The following is a 25019-nucleotide window of genomic DNA, read 5'->3' on the forward strand; positions in this document are numbered from 1 at the left end:
CCCGTGTCCCCTGCATTAGCAGGCAGATTCTCAACCACTGAGCCACCAGGGAAGCCCAGGACCTTTGTTAAATTAATGCATATTAGGGATTGGCCTTCCCAGACTCCTCACATTTTGACCAGTTAGATTTGCTTCAGAACAAATGTTCCTTCTTTTATTTATTTTTGTGACTCGTTGTTGACTATTGTTCTTGATACACCTGAACTGCTTTTTGGGTGCACAGAGTGTTGATATTTAACTTCTTTGATTCTGTTTCCTAATGTGTCATTTAAAAAAAAACAAAAAACAAAAATAAAAAACAGAAGAGGAGGGATAGCAATTATACGTACCTGATACGGCTGTTGTAAATCTAAGATGACATAATGTGAAAGAACAAAGTTGGCAATGCATAATTTTAAACCAGCCCTTATTACAAAGTAAACATTTGATGAGAGGTTTACTTAAACTCTTACAAATTTGGCCCAAAAATAAATCTTTCTTTTTTTTTTCTTCTTAACACCGTGGGTCTCTGTGACTGCTACCACCCCTGCCATGCTTAAGATAGTTTATAAGAATTTGGCTCATTATAGAAGTTATTTTAGGCTGGATCCACATATTTCAGAGAAGAAATGGTTCTGTCAACTAAAATTGACACTGAGTCATATAAATCAAGGTGATTTTAGTAAACACCTGTAGGAACTTCAGCCAAATACAACTTATGGGTTTGTATTGCAGTCATGTTTATGTTTTGTGAGCTTGTTTCCCTGGCCTTTGTTCATTAGATCAAGCAAGGACTCTGACTTTAGCTTTGTCAGTAAGATTTTTCTCTTTAGAGGATATAAACTAAAAGACATTGAGAAAGAGAACTGTGAGTTGAGACACTCACAAATAAATCTCTCTAGAATGATGTACAAAAAAAAAAAAAAAGGTGTCCAAAACTGTTTTGTTTCCCATCACCCTGAGTTCTAGTTGCTAAGTATTTACTTGCATTTCTTGAAATTCAATTCATAAAAATGTTATTTTCTATGAAATAAATTCTTGGAAAATCTGGAAGTTTGACTGCAAACCTGAGCACACTTAGATCTCTCTCAGCAAGGTTATGAACCGTTTACTAGGTTTCAGGAGTTTTCCAAACTCATGTTAAAGTATCAAATATGATGCCTTAAACATATGTCACTCTGTGAGATAATGAATTCCTATAAGATGTAAAATTGAATATGGAAAATTTCCTCTGAGCATCAGTTTCCCTTGTAACTCTATCCATCTTAGACTCAGCAAAGTCTAAATTGACTAAGCAAAGAAGAAAACATTCAGTTTATAAGAGGTAGTTTTATGACTCCATACTTTTCCCCAAGCCATGTAATACGCATCTTTTAAGCAACCATGAGTTGAATATAATACTTAAACTTTTGGTTGCTCTAGAGACCAAATAGAAAGAAGAAACAGGCTCTCATTAGGATCTTTCTCAAACAAGGAGAACTTGAACTCTGAACCTCAGATCCACCTTGTTTCAGCTTCTTTGCCACTTGCTAATACTGAAACTTTCAGCAAGACATATAAATTCTCTGTGCCCTATAAATTCTTCACCTTATAATAAAAACAAGGGCAAAACACTTGGCCTGATTTTTTTCACTGTTGTATCTTCAGCACCTGGAATAGTATCTGATGCATAAGACTTCAATAATATTGAATGAATAAACGAACTATATTAGGTTTGGTTTTAGGTTCAAATGAAACAATGTGTTTAAAGGTATCTTCTATCGGTAAAGTTTGTTCAAGTAAAAGAAAAAAACCTACAAATTGCAAACGCGAAGCAAAACAAAAAATGAGAACCATTATAATTGGATAACATATCAAAACTATAGCCTAGATAGCAGTAAATCTGGTTGTAGAAGTGTAGGGATCTTTAGAAACAGGGCTTTTAAAAGAAATATGCTTCTTCTAAATTTGTTTTCCCTGAATGTTGTCTTTGTTCTATCAGACAAAATTCTCCATGAAGTAAGACAGTCGGCTGCCTAATTCCAGGCTCATATCCTTAAAGCTGCATGATGAGAGAGGAAAAAGTTTTTTTCTCCCAGCTCCAATTTTTTAAAAATGCTGGGGAATTGTTCTAATTGGGATGGCGAGGTGCATTCCTATTATCTTAGGGAGGGCAAACATTTTTGCAGAAAACAAAACAATAGCCATTAAAAATCACTTAAAACAATGCTTTACACATATTAAATGTTTAATACATGTTGGATAATATTACTATTGTTTACAATTTGAAACTGGCAGTCAGAAAATGTCAATTTTAATCCCAGCTCTCATGTTAGAAAGGTAACTTCTGGTAAATTGATGTGTCCCTCTGATCATCACATTCTTTAAGTATAGTATAGATGACAACACTAGTTCACTGGGCTTTTGCCTTGATAAAATAAGATAAAATTTTGTTCTCGTCTCTACCACAGTGCCTGGCCCATGGTCGATTGTCCATAAATGCCAGTTCACTTCTCTCTTCTCTCTATAAGATTCTGGTTTTCATGCCAAGTCTGACATTATCTGTGAGCCCTCAGAAACTCACTAAACTCACTGTCAAACTTGATGACTGATTCCTTCCAAATAAAATTATTGTTTGAAGGTGAAATAAAGCAGCATAAATGATTAACACTTTGAGAAGTTACATTTAATATTTGGACAAAAGGATAATTATAATAGATAAAAAAGATGTTTCACTATCTCACTTTTAAAAAACTAACAATAACTCAGACATGGACTAGAAAAAATAAGCTAAAAAACACATTGTAATATATAACTTGATATTATCTAGTTATAACTGAGATAAACAACAGATTTCAATATTATTATATAAATTATTGATGTTGCATAAGTGAATGGTTATCATGATTAAAGCTATTTGGTGAGAAATAAAAATGACTAGAAATAAGTATACGTTAGAGAAAGCCTAGAGATGCTACTTCTGCTGGCCTTAAGGAAATCTCTCCTGAAAATGAGGAGTGTTAGCAGACTTTCAAGTCCAGCCAAGCTCTTCATCTATTTTGAAGTCTATTTACATGATAGGTTCTTAACATCTTTCTTTTTAAAATCTTACATATGGGGGCTTCCCTGGTGGCGCAGTGGTTGAGAATCTGCCTGCCAATGCAGGGGACACAGGTTCGAGCCCTGGTCTGGGAGGATCCCACATGCCGCGGAGCAACTAGGCCCGTGAGCCACAGTTACTGAGCCTGCGCGTCTGGAGCCTGTGCTCCGCAACAAGAGAGGCCGCGATAGTGAGAGGCCCGCGCACCACGATGAAGAGTGGCCTGCGCTTGCTGCAACTAGAAAAAGCCCTCGCATGGAAACGAAGACCCAACACAGCCATAAATAAATGAATAAATAAATAAACACATTTGAGAATATCTGAATATTTCTATCTGTAAATTAAAAAAAAAAAATCTTACATATGTGTCTTTGAAAAACTTTAGTCTTTACTCATTATGCTAAAAAATAATCTCCTGTAGCATGAAAAGAACCTAGCTGCCACAATGGGGAGTCTCTAGAGATGAATTAATTAAACAGTAGTGGGGGTAGATGACAAAATAAGATTATTTTTTCAGAAGCAAGTTTCCAGTTATACCCACAGGAACTAATACTTCCAAGGTCTATAAAATTCTTAAGGTAAAATGATCAAGACCGTATGTCGTGAAGAAGTGTTATTAAGTGGGTCTGTCAGAGAAGATCTGGGATTTTAAGAATTTTCTGGAAGGTGAATGAGCTGTAGACGGACTCATTTGATGAGCAATGAGGCTTTGGAAAGGAAGTGGTATGTGATACTAGAATCTTATGGCCTAAATTGGTGAATCTTGGCCAAAAAATAAGCTGTCTACTCTGAATATTCTGAATGATTTGATTTTGGGATATATTCTGCCAGTCAGTCATCCATGCTCACTGATCCACTACCCCACCCCACATGCCACATGCCTCCGTCTTTCCATGTTTCGTTAGTTGTGTTACTCTACCTAGAATCCATTCCATCTCTGCTTCTCTTTTTTTTTAAGAGACTTATCCTTCAAGACTTTATGCAGGTTTTCCACTTTCTGTGAGTCATCAAAGGACAGAAAATGTCTACAAAAGTCACAGATTCATTCTTTGCATTTCTATTCCATTTATTTGACAAATTTTTTAGACCTTATGTGCTTCATGATACTTTTAATGTTTATTTTTTTTTTAATGAAGGTTTTTATTTTGAGATGATTATAGATTCACATTCGGTTAAAATAATACAGAGAAATCCTGTGACCATTTACCTAGTGTTTTCCAAAGGTAACATTCTGAAAAACTGTAGCATAATATCAAAACCAAAATACTGACATTGATACAGTCAAGCCTGAGAATTCTATCACCACAAAAATCCCTCAAGTTGTCCCTTGTTAGTCATGCCCACCTTCCTCCCACAGCAATCCCCTGCTTAGCCACCAGGAACCACTAATCTGTCCTCCATTTCTATAATTTGTTCATTTCAGGAATGTTACATAAATGGAATCATACCATACGTAATCTTTTGGGATTTGATCTTTTTCACTCAGAATAATTTTTTGGAGATTCATCCAAGTTGTTGTTGTGTATGGATAATTTGTTTCTTTTTATTACTGAGTAATAATATTTCATGATGTAGGTCCACCATAGTTTGTTTAATCCTTCATCTATTGAAGAACATCTGGATTGTTACCAGTTTGGGGCTATTAGAATAAAGTTTCTTTAAACATTTGTGCACAGGTTTTCATGTAAGCACAAGTCTTTATTTATCTGGGATAAATGCCCAGATGTACAATTTCTGGGTCATATGTCAGTTGCAGGTTTAGTTTTTGTTTTCTTTTAACAACTGCCAAACCATTTTCCAAAATGACAGTCCATTGTACATTCCTGCCAGCAATGTATAAGTGATTCAGTTTCTCTGCATCCTGCTAGCATTTGATTTTTGTCAATTAATAAAAAAAAATTAACCATTCTGATAGGTAAGTAGTGATACCTAATTATGTTTTCATTTGACTTTCCCTAGTGGCTAGTGATATGGGACATTTTTTCGTGTGTTTATTTACTGTTTATCTTTGTGGGTGAAATGTCTCTTCCTGTTATTTTGTCCATTTTCTGATTGGATTTTTTTTTACTTTTGAGTTCTGAGAGTTCTTTCAATAGTCTAGATACTTGTCCTTTGTGGTATGCATGGTTTGCAAATATTTTCCTGCAATCTGTAGCTTGTCTTTTCATGATCTTTGCAGGGAGTTTTACAGAGAAATAGTTATTTTTAAGATTTTGAGTAAAGTTCTACTTATCAATTTCTTTCTTTTATAAGTATCATACTATTGATGTCAAGGTGAGAACTCTTTGCCTATCCCTAAATCCTGAAGATTTTATCCTATTTTTTCCCCAAAGTTTTATATATTATGGTTTATATGTAAGTGGGGGGCATTCTATACCTCCTAGTGGGAATAAATCTCCTGGCTTCCTATCTTATCTTCTCTGACACCACACTGGCAGATGTTTTGGACACCTCCTATAAGCTGGTTAGAAGGAAAGTCTAGGCTGCCTACTCAGTCTTGCCTAGCAGGGGGTGGAGGTGAGCCACCATTTTTTCTGTGGTATTCGACTAGACTAGACCAGTTATTGTCCAAACATTTTCTCTCTTGCTAGGCTGCCTCTTTCCTGGTCTTGGCTAGAAAGAGCATACTTTTGTTGGGCTTTTTGTGTGTGTGACTGTTGGCATTTCTGTGTTGCCAGCTTCTTCAGCTCCAAGTTAGGATATCTGAGGCAAAAAGAATACTCAATGCACTCTCCAATCTTTTGTTCCTTGGCTCACAACATCCCAGCCTGTCTTCTCTCCACTTTTTGTAGTCTTCTTATATTGTTTTACATATAATGTACTTGGTGGGAGGAAAAGAAAAATGTATATCTTTTCTATTTTTCCAGGATCTTCCAATGGTATTTTAAACTTTATGTATGTGTGTGTGTGTTCATGTGTGTTTGTGTATTGTGTGTGTGTGTGTGTGTGTGTTCTATCTCCCAGGTATTACTTAGGTCTTTGAGACCTGATGTATTGTTTTACGGCTTGGCAGTTGTATCATAGCACCTGAGTTTATGGTTGTGATGGATGCTATTGGTTTGACCATTTAGCCTTGCTACTTGGCAACTGTCAGAAAGGTGGTCCTCTGTAATCACATCTTTGCTATCAGACACTGTTCTTAAGGCCATGAATAGACATCTGACTCAGTTTGGGCCATTTGAAGTCCTAAGAGATTTAAATAAAATGCAAAGGTATATGGGAGGAGGATGAGTGCAGAGATCTGCATAGAGAGATTAAGAAAGATAACAAGATTGTTTCCATATCTTCATGTAAACAGAACTTTAGAACTGAGGGTAGCTGTATTCTTCCATGTGGGTGAAGAGGGCGGTCTCTAGAAAGAAAGAAAATGAAACCAATGCACAGGAAAACCAGGGCAAGAGACACACAGAAAGCTCACTGCTTAGGTTGCATGATGTGATTAGATACTTGTTCCAAATCCTTCCCACAGCAGGCAACTTTTCTACCTCAGTTTTGATGTTCCTTGTTCCATCCTTTTCCCACTATAACTGCATTTGGTTTCTTCTGTTTGTGCTCAAATAATAATAAATAATTCAATATCTTATACACGTTGGATGCACATTTTTAAACTCTGTGGGCATATATTCCATAGCTTCCCCTACTTTCACTTTGATATCTTTTCCTTTTATCCTGGCTCTTTCTTAGTTTATGTTGACAATAGAAGGGTAGCAGCATTACAGGTAGAGAACTAGTAGGAGAATATTTTAGTTTCTTTTTCCCACCTTTGTGAGTCTTACACCCTGAAGACTCACAAAGTACATAATACTTATAAAATGCTGTCCATATCTGGAGTGACTAGCAGGTAACAGTACATTAAAATCCATCCATTACTTGGAAGCAGTGGCAGACTGATGTTCATTCAGTTTGACAATACATATCAAATTGCCCACTTATTATGAGTGCAGTAACATTATAGACACTTTAGAACTATGAAATATTTATATAGAAAAGCCGACTCGTAATTTTCAATAGATGCACCAAGTATGTTTTGAGGACCTTATGACATTTGGAGTTTATCATTATTTACTTCACTTGGAGGAGGGATGTTAAAGATATTTATCAAAAGTTACAAGAAACGGTTCCTCTTCCTATAAGTGTGGTGGTTCGTGAATTGGTGAGGGAATTGCTCTTCTTCTGACACAAGATTTGGTGGAATTATCAATAATAAGCTCATAAAAGTCATAGGTAAGATCTAGGATCTTTATTAATGTAAACCTAAGATGTTTTCTTAAATAGGAAAATACATTGCACGAAGGTACTTTTAAAACCTATTTAGAAAATTCTCTGTCTCTTTTTATTGTTTAAGAGAATCACATATCAGCAACATAACCTCATTGGATCTTCAATATATTAGTTACTATCATATTGTTTCCTTCTGGAAATTATTTATATTTTAGGGTATTATATTATACTTATATTTTAGGTTTGGAAAAGGGCTAGGAAAATGTCATTATCTAGAAATGAAGATGAGGGTCACTTGTAATTTTAATTCTAATCATGATAACATGGCATGCATCTCCTTTACTTTAATCTAATTTAGTTCACAAGACAAAGAATACACAGGTACAGCTAACCAAACAACAATAATTTATGGAGCAGCAACTATGTGCCCAGCATGGTAAAATTAATTCTCTATATTCACTGCCTCCTCTAATTCTCACAAACACCGGTGAAGAAAGGAGTACTGGCCATTTCACATATGAAGAATCCAACTGTTTTAAAGAGGTTAAGCCACTTGTCCACAGTCATGGACAGGAAACAGCAGAGCCAGGTTCTGAACTCAGATCCCACTACAAAATTTGTTGTGTTAATCAAATTGCTATATTGTCTCCTTGTGAGTGCCACAAAATTTTTTTCTTCCCCCAACCCTTAGACTGTTTCCATTCTCAACAAAGAGAGCTCTCCCAGGAGTTAATTGGTGGTTCAAATTTCTAGTGTTTCTCTTTTTTTTTAAATTAATTAATTAATTTATTTATTTATTTTTGGTTGCGTTGGGTCTTCATTGCTGCACATGGGCTTTCTCTAGTTGTGGAGAGCGAGGGCTACTCTTCGTTGTGGTGCATGGGTTTCTCACTGCAGTGGCTTCTCTTGTTGCAGAGCACGGGCTCTGGGCACACGGGCTTCAGTAGTTGTGGCACACGGGCTCAGTAGTTGTGGCTCACGGGCTCTAGAGCGCAGGCTCAGTAGTTGTGGTGCACGGGCTTAGTTGCTCCGCGGCATGTGGGATCTTCCCGGACTAGGGCTCGAGCCTGTGTCCTCTGCATTGGCAGGCAGATTCTTAACCACCGTGCCACCAGGGAAGTCCTAGTGTTTCCTCTTTAATTCACAGTATCCTTCTGGAATTCTCTATTTTCATTTTAGAAAAAAAAAATTAAAGGATTTACAAATGATAAGAATATGACTAGTTTATCTCAAGCATTCATCAAGGATAAGGAATTGGATTTCCTCAAACATTTAAGCCACCATGCAATTTTAAAAATCGACTCCTTCATCCAGTCTATAATTTTCATTCATACACACTAAGCTTTAAAAGACGCGTTCTTTACGATCCTTGTATTTTGCATGCTTGGAATCTTAACGGTATAGATCTCACCACTTTGTTTTAGAGGAAAAATTTAATAAAGACCGCAAGAACACACTCAATTCAGTTGAATACATACTAAATTTGCAAACAATATCGATGTAGCCCAGCAAACAGCAAGATACAGGCCCTGTACCCCCAAAGAAAAAATGTCCCAATAGTCTATTGGGATGACAAACTATTATTTCAAGTGTTACAAATAAAAAAACTATTGTGTTTCAAATGTGAATAAGATCACATCTGACAGAAAGATTGAGAGAGAACAAGCAGGAAGTCTCCATAGAGGAGATATTTGAGATGGGACTTGAAGGATGAGTGTGATTTCAGCCATAGTGAGAAGGTTCATAAGAGAAAATAAGATGCTCTTGGAAGAGGGATAGTCATGAGGAAAGGTATAGATATAGGAAAGGCCATGGAATAAGGCATCAGGTACAGTAAATCTAGAGTAGATTACCAAGGTGACTAATGTAAAATCAAGTCATGTTGAATGTCAGACTGAAGATTTTGCATATCATTTTATGGGAAGTCTTGAGGAAATTTTGGGCATTAGTTCTTTTTGTTTTGTTTGGAGATGGGGTAGTCCAACCTTACAGGAGTGAATGGTCACTTGCATAGGATAGTTAACCCAAGCTGAGGTGATGAAGCATTCTCTAGCCCGGCCATAAAACATATTACTTGACATTGATTTAGGGGGAATAGTAAATCAGGGGGAAGAGCCAATGCCAGTTGTCTAGGAAGCAGAAAATATGTGTCTACCTAAAGGTTTAACAGAAATGGAAAGTGAAAGATCTGTTCTGGAGAAAGGATAAAGTTAGAGCCTTGGGTCTTGGCAAATGATTATACGGAAGGGACAGAGAAAACACATGCATTCATAAGCAGTCTAACAAAACACTAAAAAGAAAACACATGTGTGAAGCTCTCTTTATTCTTAGACTTGCTCCTAAAATTAGGATTTATTACAATGAAATACATGGACGTAATGGAGTTGGAATCTAATAGGACTCCAGGAATTGTTACAATGCCAAACTTCATAAAGACAGGATGATTCATGATCCGAGGCTGTGCTGGAGGTCAGGAGTTTGTTGATATTTAATTTAGGACTCTGCATTATCATCACACAGGCACTTTGATACTACATGTCTTGGTTTAGCTGTTTTTCAGTTCCCACTGCAAAATAATGATTCTCTCTCCAAACCTACATTTTGAACTCTAAAGGAATGGAATATAATGGGTCTATTTTGTACTCCTTCATGCCTACTGTCACTTCTGTCTCACAGGCCACCAACCAGTGAGAACTGTCAGAATCATTTTTGACTAAGAATAGTAAAGTCTCAAAAAATAATGATTTAAACAAAGCAAAAGTTTATTTCCTTCATGTTAAAGAAGTTTGGTGGTAAAACCGCCTGGAAGATCTGTCAAGGAAGCAGTATCCTTCTTAATGTGGTTTCTATTTCTGGGATAACTTCAAAGCTGTGACACTTTGGCCATTATGTTTACATTCTATGCATCAAGAGGAAGAAGGAAAGGGGAACCTTCATAACTAGAAGGAATTTCATGCATCTCTCGTTCATTCATCTAAGAAGGGAGAAACATAATTGATATTGGGAGGCAAATAGTAGTCTCTGACTTAGTTTCATAATAGATTGGCTGATGGGTTAAATGCCCACCACTGGTTCAAGCTGTTGTAGTTGAGTCAAACCAGAGTAAAACCAGCTACAGACCTGTCTATGCTGCTCTCTCACTAAGGGACTTTCAGCTTTCCTTAGACAAAGACCATGAGCAAAAAAAACCCAGCATTATGATTGGCCTGCCCAGGACAAAGAAGTAAGGTAAGGAGCAGGTCTGGGGTATAGCAAGCTTACAGTGTACAACAGGGAAATTGATGAGATCAATTTTGTCCTCATTAAGTTTTTACTGATGGCGGGGCACAAGTGCCCATTACTCTGTTTCTGCAAGCCAAATAAAATTATTGCAAACTAAGCTATAATAACTATTATAACAGTAACTTGGAGTCTTTGCAATCATAGTCTAGTACACACAGGGGACAGATGGCCTCTTATAATATGTGTAGGCACAGAATTGCTTTCACTTTCATTCTAGCCATAGGCTTTTCCTGCACTTTCACCTCTGAAATCACATTTAAGAAGAACTCTACATTTACTTGCAAATGGTAAATGGTATTTTGTCTGAAGGTTTCAGTCTTATTACTTCCCAATGCACTCTTCTGCTTCACAAATAATATGACAGGGATCAGGACCATGGCTCATCTGTGCCCTCGAATGAGCTAAAACGGACAGTGAGTTTCCTGAGTCCAGAGGCAATTTCTTTTATTTTTTCCTTAGCAAGGGCTCTTGTCAGAGAGGCCAAATAGTCAAGACAGCCTGAAGTGAGGAGGTACCTGCCCCTCCCATGTTAAAATTTGGAATCATTATCCCCAACCAGTGAGTCACATAGGAGGCTGCACCCAGAAACACACAGAAGCCATTGGAAGAAACTTCAAGATATCTTGGAAGATTTACCTTTGAGGATTTTTGTTTAGAGCCTATCTTTTAGGCTCCAAATTTTAAACTATTTTTATGTTTTACACACATACTTGCACACACATACCACATACACACACACACACACGTCCTTATCCTAATTGTGAGTTAATCCAAATACCACCCTACCTCTTATGTTCAAAGCTCGACTTCCCCATCTTGTTGAATTTGACCTGGTGCTATATTTATTTCTTCTTGGTATTGTCATCTCTCTCACTGTAATCTTAGTATAACTTATTTTGCTCCTACTCACTCTGTAGCAAGCATTTTTGACCATACCTTGGAAATAGTGTCTACTACAAGTTCACTTTTTGTTATGGTGGATATTGTTTTTAGTTTTTTACATTTTTATTTGTGTTTATTTTTTAGACTCTTCATCCTCATAGCTTTTGTATATGCACAGAGAAAATAAGTTTGTGTTCATCCAACCATGTTGTAATTCAGATTTGTTCCATATGATGTTCTGTGACTAGGAGCTGCTGGGTCAGGTAGACAGGTGAGTGTGTCCCTACTTGCCACGATGTAAACTAGTTCTTCTAGTGTATCTACTTATGGTGTTTTGCGGTGAAGATTTTAGTACATTTAAAATAAAGAATCACCTGGGGCTTCCCTGGTGGCGCATTGGTTGAGAATCTGCCTGCCAATGCAGGGGACACGGGTTCGAGCCCTGGTCTGTGAAAATTCCACATGCCGTGGAGCAACTGGGCCCGTGAGCCACAACTACTGAGCCTGCGCGTCTGGAGCCTGTGCTCCGCAACAAGAGAGGCCGCGACAGTGAGAGGCCCGCGCACCGCGATGAAGAGTGGCCCCTGCTTGCCGCAACTAGAGAAAGCCCTCGCACAGAAACGAAGACCCAACACAGCCAAAAATAAATAAATAAATAAGTAAATTTAAAAAAGAAAAAAAAAAGAATCACCTGAAAGGTGGTATAAATTTTCAAAAGCCCTTTTGGAGAAATGCTGTAGGGTGAGGAAAGTCTGTAGTTTATGTAGCTACTCTTAATATAGCCCCATGAGCTGAAGAAGCAGTGGTTCCTGCCGCAACTGTCTCTCCCTGACCTCTCCCACACTCCCCAACAACAATAATAAATAGCACGTAAGCTTTTTTCTTAGACTCCATTTCCTGGAAACTTGAACAGTTATCTCCCTAGGGCAACATGAGTAAAGAAAAAGAGGTAACTAAAAAGGTGTCCTCTAACCTTTCCCTTATCTGAGGTACCTGGCCATCTTCCACTTACCATTCATAAAAACTCAACTGTCCTCTGTGTCTCCAGCGACTTATTAGATTCATCAACTGTTTCCTTCTCTGTTGTGTGGCATGAGAATTGAATTTAAGGGAAAGATCCAGCAGCCAATGCTAATTTAGCCAGAAATAGAAGCCCCTAATTAAATATTATCTCTATTTCATTTTTAACCTTCCTTAAAGTTACCTCCTTTATTCCATCTGCTAAGAGCCAAATGGATCTGACCTGGCCTGAATTGTCATTCATTCTCAGTTAGCCATGACTAACAACAACAACAACAAAATGTCTTCTCTGTGTGTTAAAACTCTGAACAACCAGTATGAAGACTCATTGCAATCAACTATGAAGGAAAGGATTTAAAGATGGAGAAGCCCATCAGCCCTTCTCAAGCCATAGGCAGACTTAGGAAGGATGTGTAGAGACATGAAAGCAAAGATTGAAATTTATTCATTCAACAATTTTTTTTAAGTGCATCCTATTTGCCAGGCTTTTGAGCATCTGTAATTCAATAGATGCATAACATCAGTACTACATGTGTATAAGAGTAGTGATGGCTACAGAAGCTCTGGACTAGCAATAAAAAGGCACTGCTTTTAAGTTAAATTCTGCCATTGACCTTGAACAAATCAACTGTCGACTCAGGGACCCACTTGTCTCATCCATAAAATAAGAATGTTGAGCTGGATAAAACCCATGAGTCTGCTCATCTAAAATACAGTGATACTAGTTCCTTTATGTGGCATTTTATTATTCATTTGCAAAATGAGAAGATTTGCAAGGGTGGCTTACTTCAATGATGGTAAAAATATGTTTTTCATATATATTGAGTGCTATATAAATGCAAAGCAGTTGTGGGCGGGTTTAGATATGTTTAATGCTTTGCTGTTAGCTTTCATAAAACCACTACAACATTTGAGCATCTGTTGTATTTCTTGCTGTATATTTATATACTAGGAAAAAATAAAAAAGAACCTGGTTAATAAACATGTACTTCCTAGAACTGGTCCAGAGCATTTGTTCATTTTTCCTGGAAAAAAGATTGAAAAATGGAAGTTAAAGCCTACTGCTAAGTTTCTGTTTGTTTGTTTTTGTTTTTTTTAAAATTCACTTCTTATATTTTTTCTCTTCCTTTTCTTGCTGCCTTACTGAAGTCTTGTGGTGAAATAAGACATTCTTTTCACCTTGTTGCAGGTGACTTTTTTTTACTGTCCAGAGGCTGACTTTATCTTTTGCTCCTGAAAAATTTGCATCTTTCTCCCTTTACGCCTGTACTCTTGGTGTCAATTGATTAGTGCTATTGGAGGTTCTGAGCTGACTTTTCGGGAAATAATGAAATGGGCTGAAAATTCATTAAACATTGAATTGCAACTATTGAAAGTTCTTTTGAAGTGTTTTTAGGTCTTGTGCTAAGAACATCTGTTTTTTGCTGCAACCTCCACCACTAGATTCTCATGTGCTTAGACAGTTTTTTTTAACACTTCTGAGGCTCAAATATCTTACTAAAAAAATTAAAATCCTAACTCTTTTGTTCTTTGGGATGTTAGGAAAAAGCAGTAAGTACTTAGCAGATCACTTCATATGTTGTAGATGAACAGTAAATATAAAGTTGCTCCCCGTCCCTCAGCATTCTCAATCCCCTTGCCATGTTTTCCACTTTTTATTATTATCACCTGTGAAGCAGAAAGCTAAATATGTATCAAACACATATTTATTGACTTGCGTATTGTCTGTTTCTTCCACTAAGTTTCCAGGAACATGGATGTGTCTTGTTCATTGATATAGTTCCAGCCTCTCTGACAGTGTATAGAACAAAGTAGATTTTAAATGTTCATTTGTTAAATAAAAGGTGATCTATGTTTGTATTGTGGTTATGGTTATTATCAAGATTACCATAAAAAGTATTAAAAAGTTAGAATCTATGCTGACTTACACGTAAAACAAAAATTAATGAGGAACAAAAAGGCACTGTCAGCTCTTGTGTTCTCAATGTTTCATACTAACTAGCATTCTAATTTTAAGCCAGTTTCAGAGTTGCTATGTGGAGAAGAATCAAACTAAATAAAAAGGGGGAGGCAATATTTTCTAGTTTTCCACTGTTTTTTCTCTGTAACCCTACTGGTATATAAAAGTGTTCAATTACTGAATTTTAGACCATGAAATCCTCAAGCCATTATCATTTTCATCAGTACTCTTAACCATTCACATATTGATTGAGCACTTATGTCTAGTGGAAAAAAGCTAGTCAGAGAAAGCCTGTCTCTTTCTCTTTGTCCTTTTAAGGTTTGTACTATAAAAGACACGGATAAGGCTTGCACTGTTATCACAGTGCATTTATTGTGTGTCTACAAGGCTGTTTGGAGCCAGACATCTTGCTATATGTTTGAGACAAAGAGATAAACTGTCCCTTTATACAAAAGTTTATCGTCTGGAGAAGGGGTCAAACACATAAACCAAAAATCATTACATAGCAATAACAAATAAATAATAATAGGGAAGCAGGAGAACAAGGTGTGGTGACTAGCAGCAGCATAGTGGATTATGTAATACATGAGCATAATCTTAAAATGCATGTAAGATTTAATTAGATGCACAAAGGGGAAAGGGTGATCAGTCAGAAAAACCTGAATGGTAAAGATAGAAAGGTGAGACTTGGCATGTGTTTGGTGATCCACAAGAGGTTCTGTAAGCGTAAGAGGTAGGGAATTCTGGTAAGTCACAGGTCGTGAGGCTGGAGAAGTAGGCAGGATTAACTAGCTGAATCATCTAGTATGTCAGGCAGAATTCCAGCTTTATATTATATTTCAGGCTCTGAAGACAGGTAGCATGGTAATGTGATAAAGCAATATGGAGGATGGAATGGAGAAAAGGAAAGTATGTTACTGAACTAGACTTCTAAAAGAAAAAGCAGGTGATTCAAAAACTAAAACCACAGACAAAATAACATGTGGAATTAAGTATACAAATTTTAAAGGCTGTATCTTGGAAGTAGAATATGAAACGTGGTGGGTGATAGGATACATTGCCAAGATCCACCTTCCAGAATGAAGGTGTAATATCCTAGCTGCTGGCTGACAGATCTCAGTTGTCAACTTCTTTGGGGACTGCCTTTAGGGTTGAAGTGAGTTTCCTTGCCCATTGAGCTTGCTACCCTATGTCTACATCAACAGACTGAATGAATTTGGAGTATAAAAGTCGAACCCTCTTAACCCAATACTGAAAAAGCTCTGAATAGCTTTGAAGGGTCACACCAGCTTCAGAACTCCCCATAGGGAGTTTGGGAGTGACATGTACACACTGCTATATTTAAAATTCATAACCAACAAGGACCTACTGTATAGCACAGGGAACTCTGCTCAATGTTATGTGGCAGCCTGGATGGGAGGGGAGTTTGGGGGAGAATGGATACTTGCATATGTATGGCTGTGTCCCTTTGCTGTACGCCTGAAACTATCACAACATTGTTAATCGACTATACTCCAATATAAAACAAAAAGTTAAAAAAAGAAACTCCTCATAAGGTCCCAGTGAACCACATCACAGCTCCAGTTCTCCCTCTGCCGAACATGGCTTACTCCCCTTTCCTTTAACAAATGTAACATTTCCTTTAATCAATCTCTTGCACAATGACTTCCATCTCAGAGACAAGTTGCCAGTACCGAACAAGAAATGTAAAATTTTATTTTCCATATTTTACCTTTTATGAAGTGTTTCTTTTCTTCCACTAAACTCGATTTACTTTCAGAACCAAATATTTCTATTACTCATTATAACTTAATTTACTTTTTATAATAGGTACTCATGTCAACCATCCAGCAACAAAATTTAAAATGTTGTTGCAATCAAATTGCTGTTTAATCAGCTCACAGAATGAAAAAGCTTTATCTTATACCACATAGGAATAGCAATAATCCCATATATGGATGTTTAATTTCATAATCATCATGCTTTTTAAAAAATTCAAGTCTGATGGGACAGGCTAGAAAACAGTTACAAAAATCCAGAGAGAACAGTGGATGACAAGAGTCCTAACAGGATGTGTGGCCTTTGGTAGAGGGACAGGGACACAGTCAACACTCGGAGGATACCACAGATGGAACTCAGTGAATAAAAAGTTCATACATTCTTCTTATCACTTGGGTTATCTTTCTTATTCCTCCAGTTAAATGCAACCAGAAGCAAAGGGGCAAGAAAAACTGCTGACATAACATCAGCCTTCTCTTCATCAGAGCATGATGGAAAAGGATGGAACATGGCTTTAAGGGAGAAACAGATAATATCAAGCACAAGTCACAAAAGCTAAAGTGATGGATTTTTTTGGGAAAAGATCTGTAGTAATGAAAAAGATGAAAAAGATGGTCAACAACCCCCTAGTGTTTTTAACTCTTCCTTAACACAATGACCACGTAGTACTATAATGAAGCACCCAATCAATATTTGATGGATGATTAAATTAATGAATAAATAGTTCCATTTTCCTTCATCATAGCTCCAGGCTCCATTTCTTCTTATGGACTTGATATGAACTTAATATGGACTTGGTTTTGGTTTACATATCTTCTAATTATGACAGTTGGCTGGTTGATAACTCTGTCTCTCCCATCCAGGACTGATTTCATCTGTCCTTTATCCACATTTCCATTCAATTGGTATGCCTTGCATTTGGTATTTTAAATAGCTCTTTCACCTGTTTACTTCTCTAAATTCCTCCTGTCACTGTCCTATTTCACACCACCATGATGTTTTCCCTGGCAGACAGACTCCATATTTGACTCCTGTAAATAGTTTAATTATGCACCGATCTGTACTCCACACGGCAATCCTAGTAATTTTCCAAATTTGATCATAGTATTTTCCATTTAACATCTTTCAGTGGTTTCCATTATGGTAAGATAGTAGAGGACGTTTGCAGTTCTCTGCAATCTGGCTTTTGTTTTATTCTTAAGTCACATATCTCATCATTCTCCATTATCTTTTCTGATTCTCTCTGATTTAGCCAAGCTGAACTTACTTGATTTCTTCAACAAAACATGCTGTCTCTTATTTCTGCTGCATGTGGATGTCCTTCTTCCTGGAACAAGCCCCACTTCCATCTCCATCCAACCACAGTTTCCAGATAAACTTGTTATTGCCTATGTGATGTCTGTCTTTTCTGAGAGATTTTAAGTTCCATGGTCTCTCTTACTCTCTCACCTCCTCTGTCTCTTTTTCTCCCCCCCTCCTTTCTTACTCCTATTTCCCAAAATTAGTGCAGTACCTGGTATATAGCTTTCACTTTTTTAGTTAATAAATATTTGTGGAATAAATTATGTCTTCCTAGAGAGGGATTTACATTATTTTTTATAAATGTATTGAAATATATTTTAATTCCAAGGAACTAATAAAAAATATAAAAATAGAGATGGTATTTAGTGAGCAAAATTGACCTCTTAACATTCATCTACGGTAAATGTTACAAAGAAGCATCAACTGCTTGAACTAATTTTCAGATATTGAGATCTAAACTATACTGACAACTGAAACAATTTGTATATATTAGGAAAACACAAATACTCTTGTGAATAATACAAGTACTATACATTTAAACTGTCTTCACAGAACTTCTATCATCCTAAACCATCTGTATACAATAGAAGATACTTTACTTCTCCTTCTACAAATTCATTATTTCAACAAATTTTCATTGAGCAACAAATATTGCCATACCAGATATTATTCTAGATAGTGGAGATAAAATCATGATCAATAAAAACAATGATCCTGCTCTTACAAAGTTAATATATTAATTTAGGGATATAATCAAGAAACTCAAAAACTAAAACATAGTAGCTGAGATGTGGATAAATAATGGCAGAAAATAGATCAGAATAAATGTATCAGACAAGACCTAGTCAAGTGAAACAAATGACATCCTTTATGTAAAAAAAGGAAATAATATAAAGAATAACTAGGTAAATATTCTTAATTACTGAAAGAGATAAAAGAAAATTCTAAAGTGTAGCAAGAGTTGCTACAAAAAGCACCTGCTACCACTGGGGCTGAGGAAAAATTGAAACTTTGAGGAAGGACCCCACAAGATTGATATTAAGACCACTAAAGAGGTGGTCTACCTGCTGCTCAAATACATTGCCTACTGCCACAGTAAAGAGGAAACTTTCTGAGGTCATCCAGGAACGGGAAGAAGAGCCCACCACCACGGGAAATGCTAAAAAGACTATTCTGAAATTGTCACTGTAGAAAAAAACAGAAACATGAAGAAAGAAAGAGTAGTCCTTTCTTCCTCTATTCTTGCCTTCTATTCCAGTGCCTCCTATTATCAGAACTTGACACAGAGCCAGCTGGCAAAAGAAAAATATAGTTTTTAGCAACCAACTTCTGTAGCAAAAAAAGTAGGTCATAAAAGGATGGGTGTGGGGTTAAAAGGCAATAAATTAATAAGTAGCATGACTCCCTGTTAATGTGGGATTTCAACAAAGGTCTGCATGAGGTAAAGAATCCAGCTATAGGTTTCACTGGAGAAAAAAGATTGCAGGCAGAGGAAAGAATAATTTCAAAGAACCAGAAGTTAGATCACATTTGATAGGTTTGATGAAGAGCAAGGAAGTCAGCATTGCTGGAAGGGACACAGATGAGTTCATAAAGACAGCAAGGGAACAGATTGTGGACAGGATAGACTCTTGCTTTGAGTGAGGTGAGAATTGAGCACCAGAGGGTTCTGATCAGCAGAATGATGTAATCTTAATTTATTTTAAAAGAATCACTTTAGCTTCTGTGTCGAGAAATGATCATGGGTGGTTATGAAGAGAACTAGAAAATAAAATAACCAAGTGTGAGAAATGAAGATGGCTTGGTTTGAAGTGGTTATAGTGGAGGTCATAAGAAGCTGTTGAATAGAGGATGGAAGGAAAAGTTGGCAGAGTACAATGATGAATATGTAGGGGAAATATGTGAGAGGAAGAGAGAAATAAAGAATGATGACAACATTTTTTTCTTGACCTGCTGAAGGGATGCCATAGAACTGTGATGAGGAAGCCAGTAAGAGTTCCAGTTTTGGAGTATGGAAACATCAGGAGTTCAGTTTTAGATATTTTAGTTGTGTTATGCCTGTTGGACATCCAAATGGGATGTCAAATAGGCTCTAGGATATATTGTGTGCAGGAGAGTGGTCCAACCTGGAATCTATTTAAAGTCATTGGCTTATGGACTTAGAGACATTATGTAATCTATGATGTTAATATCGCCTAGGGATCAAGTATAAATTTACAAAAGGAAAGTTTGGAGAGTAAGCTCAGGGACATGATAATATTTACAGGTTGGGTATATGAGGAGAAACCAACAAAGAATTTGAGACAGGTTGGTCAATGAGGTCAGATGAGAACCAAAGAAACACTGGTATTACAGAAACCATGTAAAAAGTTATTAAGGAAAAATGGTAATTTTGGTCAAACATGGCAGATAGGGAAGTAAGAGAAGGATTAAAAATAGACCATTGTATCCTTTTGCTACGCAAATTATTATTTTCTTTAACTATAATTTGTGCTTTCCCTATATCCAAGTTAATAACCAGTTAGATGCAATCTTTTCCTTGCAAATGATCACAAAGTCAAATTTTAAATGGCTGCATGATTACTCAGCTAGAAACTGCATTTTCCAACTTCTCTTGCTTTGTGACTATGTACAGCCCATGGGATTTAATGTAAGTGATGTGTTTCTATTTCAAGGTCAGGTTCTTAGAGATTCTTTTCTTCATCTTTCCTGCTGTTTTGGAAGTCATAATTACTGGAGCAACCTTGAAATCCATGTGTTGAGAATAGATGCCCACCAGCCCTGAATTATTCACTCTGTAAATTGTGTGAGAGAAAAATAAAACGTTATTATATTAATCCACTGTATTTGGTGGTCATTTTATTATGGTAGCTTAGCATGTATCTCATGTAAGTAACAATCTTTGAGCTTCAGAAGTTTAAATCCTAGAGAATAATGAGTCATTATTCAAGTGACTGCTAAAGGAAGGTCAGAAATAAAGAGTTTATTGAAAACCATCACCAAGGATCTAAAATGAGATCAGGGTCTATCCTAACACCCCAGCCCCCATACCCCGATGAAAACCCATTAATTATTTTAAATATTCCCATCATCAGAGGCATCTAATGGATGTCTATATATTGTGGTCTGATGTTCTCTCTTATACTAAGGAGAACTGAACTAATTTAGTGTCTTTATACTTTGCTCTTAGAAGAAATGTTTATAAATAAACTCCTACTGTTTTCTTAATTTCTTTCCTTTTGTTAGTGTATTCCAGTGTTAATATCATTTTGATATATGTGACTGAGTGATTTAAGATAAATTAGGGTAATACTAAGGCTTAAGATAATGGCTCCCTGTTATTGCTTTTTCTAGAAACAAAACTTAATTTGCTGAAGGAGTTAGGGAATAGTTCCCATTTACTTCTGGCATCATCACAATTTCTAAGACAATTTCCTGTGTGGAATTTAGGTATTTCCTTTGAAAGAGATAGCTAACATATATCAGAAAGAGTCCCGATGTTGCCTAGAATGAGAAGATCTAGTTTTGTGAGAAACTAAGTAGTATTTTTAAGTTACCTTCAGGCAGAAATCCCCATAAACACATGAAGGCCTTAAATACAGGTCCAGATGTCAGGAAAAATGATAGCTCCAGGTGATAGGACAGTCTCTGTTCTAAGCCATGACCCTGTTCCAACCACCTGATTGCATTATTTGGGTTCAAGTCATGGGTCCTTCTTTTCACTATAACTTTCAGAACTCACTTAGGCAGGCTCTTTCTGAGAGAAGCCAATACTGGGTTTCACAATACTGTATTGTGACACTGTTGCAATATTATTCACACCTCATCTCTCTTGAAAATATTGCGCTATTTATCCCAAGGTGCTGCTTGACCTTTGTTAAATTTGAGATCCCATTAGACTACATATAACAAGCTAACAAGCTTATATGTGAGATACTGTTTTAATTACATTACTCATTTAATCCTCACAACTCTATAAAGTATGTACTATTATTATTCCCATGTTACTTACAAAATAAATAAGGCAAAGAGAAGAGGGTGAGTAATTTACTCAAGGCTACACAACTAATATCTTTTAGGGCTAGGATTTCATAGTTGGCATCAGATTCTGGGATTTTAACTCCAACTTATTTATATTTAAACTGTAGAATAGTCTGTAAACTCTATTATCATTACAATTTGTCTTTAAGTACTTGTAGCTTATATAGGGACTTAGTCAAGATTGCCCTTGAAACTTCTAGAAAAGTTCAGGAATTGTGTTCCCTGACTATGAAGAAAGGTCTGGGGGATTAACACAACACCTTGATTTTATTTGTCATCATCATGTGTTTTGGCTGAGAAGCCACTTTATGCTGTTTTTCCCCAACTTCATAACAAGAGGTTGTGTATTTTCTTCATGTGGCATCTTTCATCTAAGAATCTCAAAGGGCTCAACAAATGCTGTCTCATTAACCATCTCATCATCTCTTTATCACACAATCTATCCCTGAAATTGAAATTGAAACTCAGATGTATTACTTGACTTATCCAAGGTCACAGACCCAACCCATCATAAACAACAAAGAAAAAATGTGTAGGTTAATTTATATTCAGTGCTTTTGCTGCATAATCAGCCAAGGCCTTTCCTCACTTATTGTCTTGAAGCAGAGTTGCACCCTTATTTGATACGTCCTAAGATAAAAAGTTAGATCTTATGTTGGCATCTCTCTCTTTGGTACAGTAATAATAGGGAAAATGTTTTATGTTTGTGTGATAGCTGGTAACAATTTGGTCACTTTCATTGCATCATTTGATATTCCAGATGTCCTAGGAGGTAGATAGTGTGAGTGTAATGATCCTCAAGTTCCAAGTGAAAGCATTGAGACTTAGAATAATGATTACAAGTTTTATTGAGTTTTTACTATATGCAGAATGTTTTATAAGTTGTATCTCTTTTAAGTCTAAAAAAAAATCAGGTGAAGAAACTAGAAACTGTGACTCAAGTAAGTTAAATAATTTGCTGTGATTGTAACAGGCTGCATTTCCCAATACTGTTTATTTAACCCCCATGCTGCAGGACATGAGGTCCCAGGTAGTCATCAGTAGAGTTAACTTTAGACGTAGATACCATCCCTGCATCACACATACACCCTTCCCTATCATCATCATTATCAGTGTCTTAGATTTGGTTCCCTGGAAACAGACTGAGACAGACTGTTGCGTGCAGGTCTACTGGAAAGAACTCTCAGGAGATTTACCTGAAAGGAAGTGAAGAAAGCAGATTGGACAAGTGAAGAAGGTGGCCTGAAATACCACTAAAGCTTCAGTGGATACTTTGAGGAGCTTTGTTGTTGAGAGATGGCCCTTCAGGATTTTCCCAAGTTGAGCAAGGAAGTTGAGCCTTGATATCCAGACATGAACCTGTAATTGGCCGAAAGCAGCTCATGGAATAAGAAAACTTTGGACAAGGCAGTTTTTGGTGGTAGAGAGCAGTTTCCTCTGAAAGAAACAGTTGTGAGCCATTGCAACAGACATTTCCAGCAGAGAGATTGGATATGTGGGCCTTAAAGAAGGGTTCTGAGCAAAGCTCCACAGTGTTCATTGCAATCAGTAATATTCATTAGGCATGTACCTATGTCAGGTACTGTACAAAGATCTTAAATGCATCATCTCATCCAATCTTTACAACTTTAAGAGGTGATTGGTATTATTGCTCTCATTTTACAGTTGATGAAGTTAAAAATATTTGCCCAAGACTATACAAGTGTCACTTTTTGCACTTAACCACCACTGTTTACTGCTTACCTATGTTCAAATTCCTATTCCCAAGTTTTACAAGTGTCTTCATTTCTTGGAAATTTCACTGATATAGCATCAATTCAAAGTTGATTTGGGGGCAGGTTAAACGAAATTAAGTGAGACAACAAATATAGAGAATGTTACATACTGTCTGGCACATAGAATGTATTCAACAAATGGTAGTTCATTTATATATTCATCTGTCTCAGAGATATTGGTTTTAATTATGCCTACTTAGGACTCAGCACTTCCCCTCTGAGCTATATAATATGAAGATCTCCAAATCAACTTAGATAAAAGCAATTATACTCTAACAAATAAATGACTTAATCTGTATTTCTTGTTGCCTGAAATGACCAGATCACCTTTCACACCTGAGATATAATTCAGGAAGATGATCTAAGAGCAGGAAGTCATCTCTCCACCACAACCCTCCCTATGCAGTACAACACTGAAATTATTGCAGCCTGTCTGTGCAGTGAACCTTAACTTGATTCTTTAGGCGCTCTCTATTGTGCACTAAGAGCTTTAATTGTCACCTTGAGAAAAGAAATTCCTATGTCATGATTAGAAGAATCTGAAATCCGTGGCTGAAAGAAATATAGAATTTCCTAAATAGAAATAGAAGATGAGGAGAGACCTGTAGACTAATTAGGCAACTTTGTTTCTAAGTTTTTATATGGTACTCAGTACACATTAAAATCAGGAAAGGAAGAAAACTAACAAGAAGGTTTAAGTTCCATCTCTGATACGAGATGCCACATTCTTCACATTCCTTAACAAAATGCCTAACACATCTGGTACTTAACTAAAAATAATTATAGAGCAATAGTGGTAATTAGGACAGTAAACTGATATTCTTTTTTTCTATATCAAAATCCCAGATACCTTATCAGCATCCAGTGTGACCTTAGATGTCACTTACTTCTGTGTTTCATTTTTCTATCCACTATAATAGTCCTACTTGTTTTTATTTCCTACATACTTTGAGAGTTTCAGAGTATTGTAAAGGCCAAGTTTTATTATCCAATTACATTTTTATGCCATCACAACCAAAAATTTGTGCAGTTTCTTTCAAACAGGTACATTTTCTATTTGAATCTGATTGATTTTGCAGTGAATGGCTGAGGTCTCAGCATAAATCCATGTAGTTGTTTAGTGGACAGCTGGATTTCCATAGACATCATGAAAATGCAGACTTAAGTATTTATGTGGGCTTTACAGTTACTTTCACGTTCAGATGCTGAAGTGCTAAAATATATCGAAGGAAATGTACCTGAGATAATTCCAATGAAGCATTGCATGAAAATAATAGAAATCTCAATATTTCTAACCAGAAAACAAAAAGAAAGAAAACACAACTGGAAGTTTAGGGGAACAGTATGGGAAATAAATCTGGAGAGCAGTTTAAAGTGAATGTAATGAATATCTGCCATAAAAAAGTTGTCATAGCCAGTTACTAACAGAGTAGAGAAAACAGAAGGGGATTTGCAATAGATATCCCTTTTGAATATCATAGAAGCCACAAAAGTCAAGTAAAATGGAAGTTCAGAAGTGGTCTGGAAAGGCTTAACAGGCTGATGTGATGTTTGAGGCAAACTGATGTGTTATGGATTTATATACATTGTGCCTTTATATGCACAATTGCCCATCCTAAGCTAATATTGTGACCAGAGTGTAGAATATGCTGATTAGGTATATCTGGAGGTGAACCAAGACATTGTGTCAGCCCCATTC

The 25019-nt window shown here is 36.5% G+C and overlaps 1 long non-coding RNA gene across 1 annotated transcript in view; it reads right to left on the reverse strand.

Annotated features, from left to right (window-relative positions):
• Positions 1-24454, reverse strand: part of LOC309667807 — a 36333-nt gene extending 11879 nt beyond the window's left edge. Inside the window, exon 1 of the long non-coding RNA XR_014267971.1 lies at positions 63-24454. This is a non-coding gene — a long non-coding RNA (uncharacterized lncRNA). The remainder of the gene's footprint in view (positions 1-62) is intronic.
• Positions 24455-25019: the final 565 nt, after the last annotated feature.

Source organism: Balaenoptera physalus (assembly GCF_965194825.1).
Source record: "Balaenoptera physalus genome assembly, chromosome: 10".
NCBI lineage: Eukaryota > Metazoa > Chordata > Mammalia > Artiodactyla > Balaenopteridae > Balaenoptera > Balaenoptera physalus.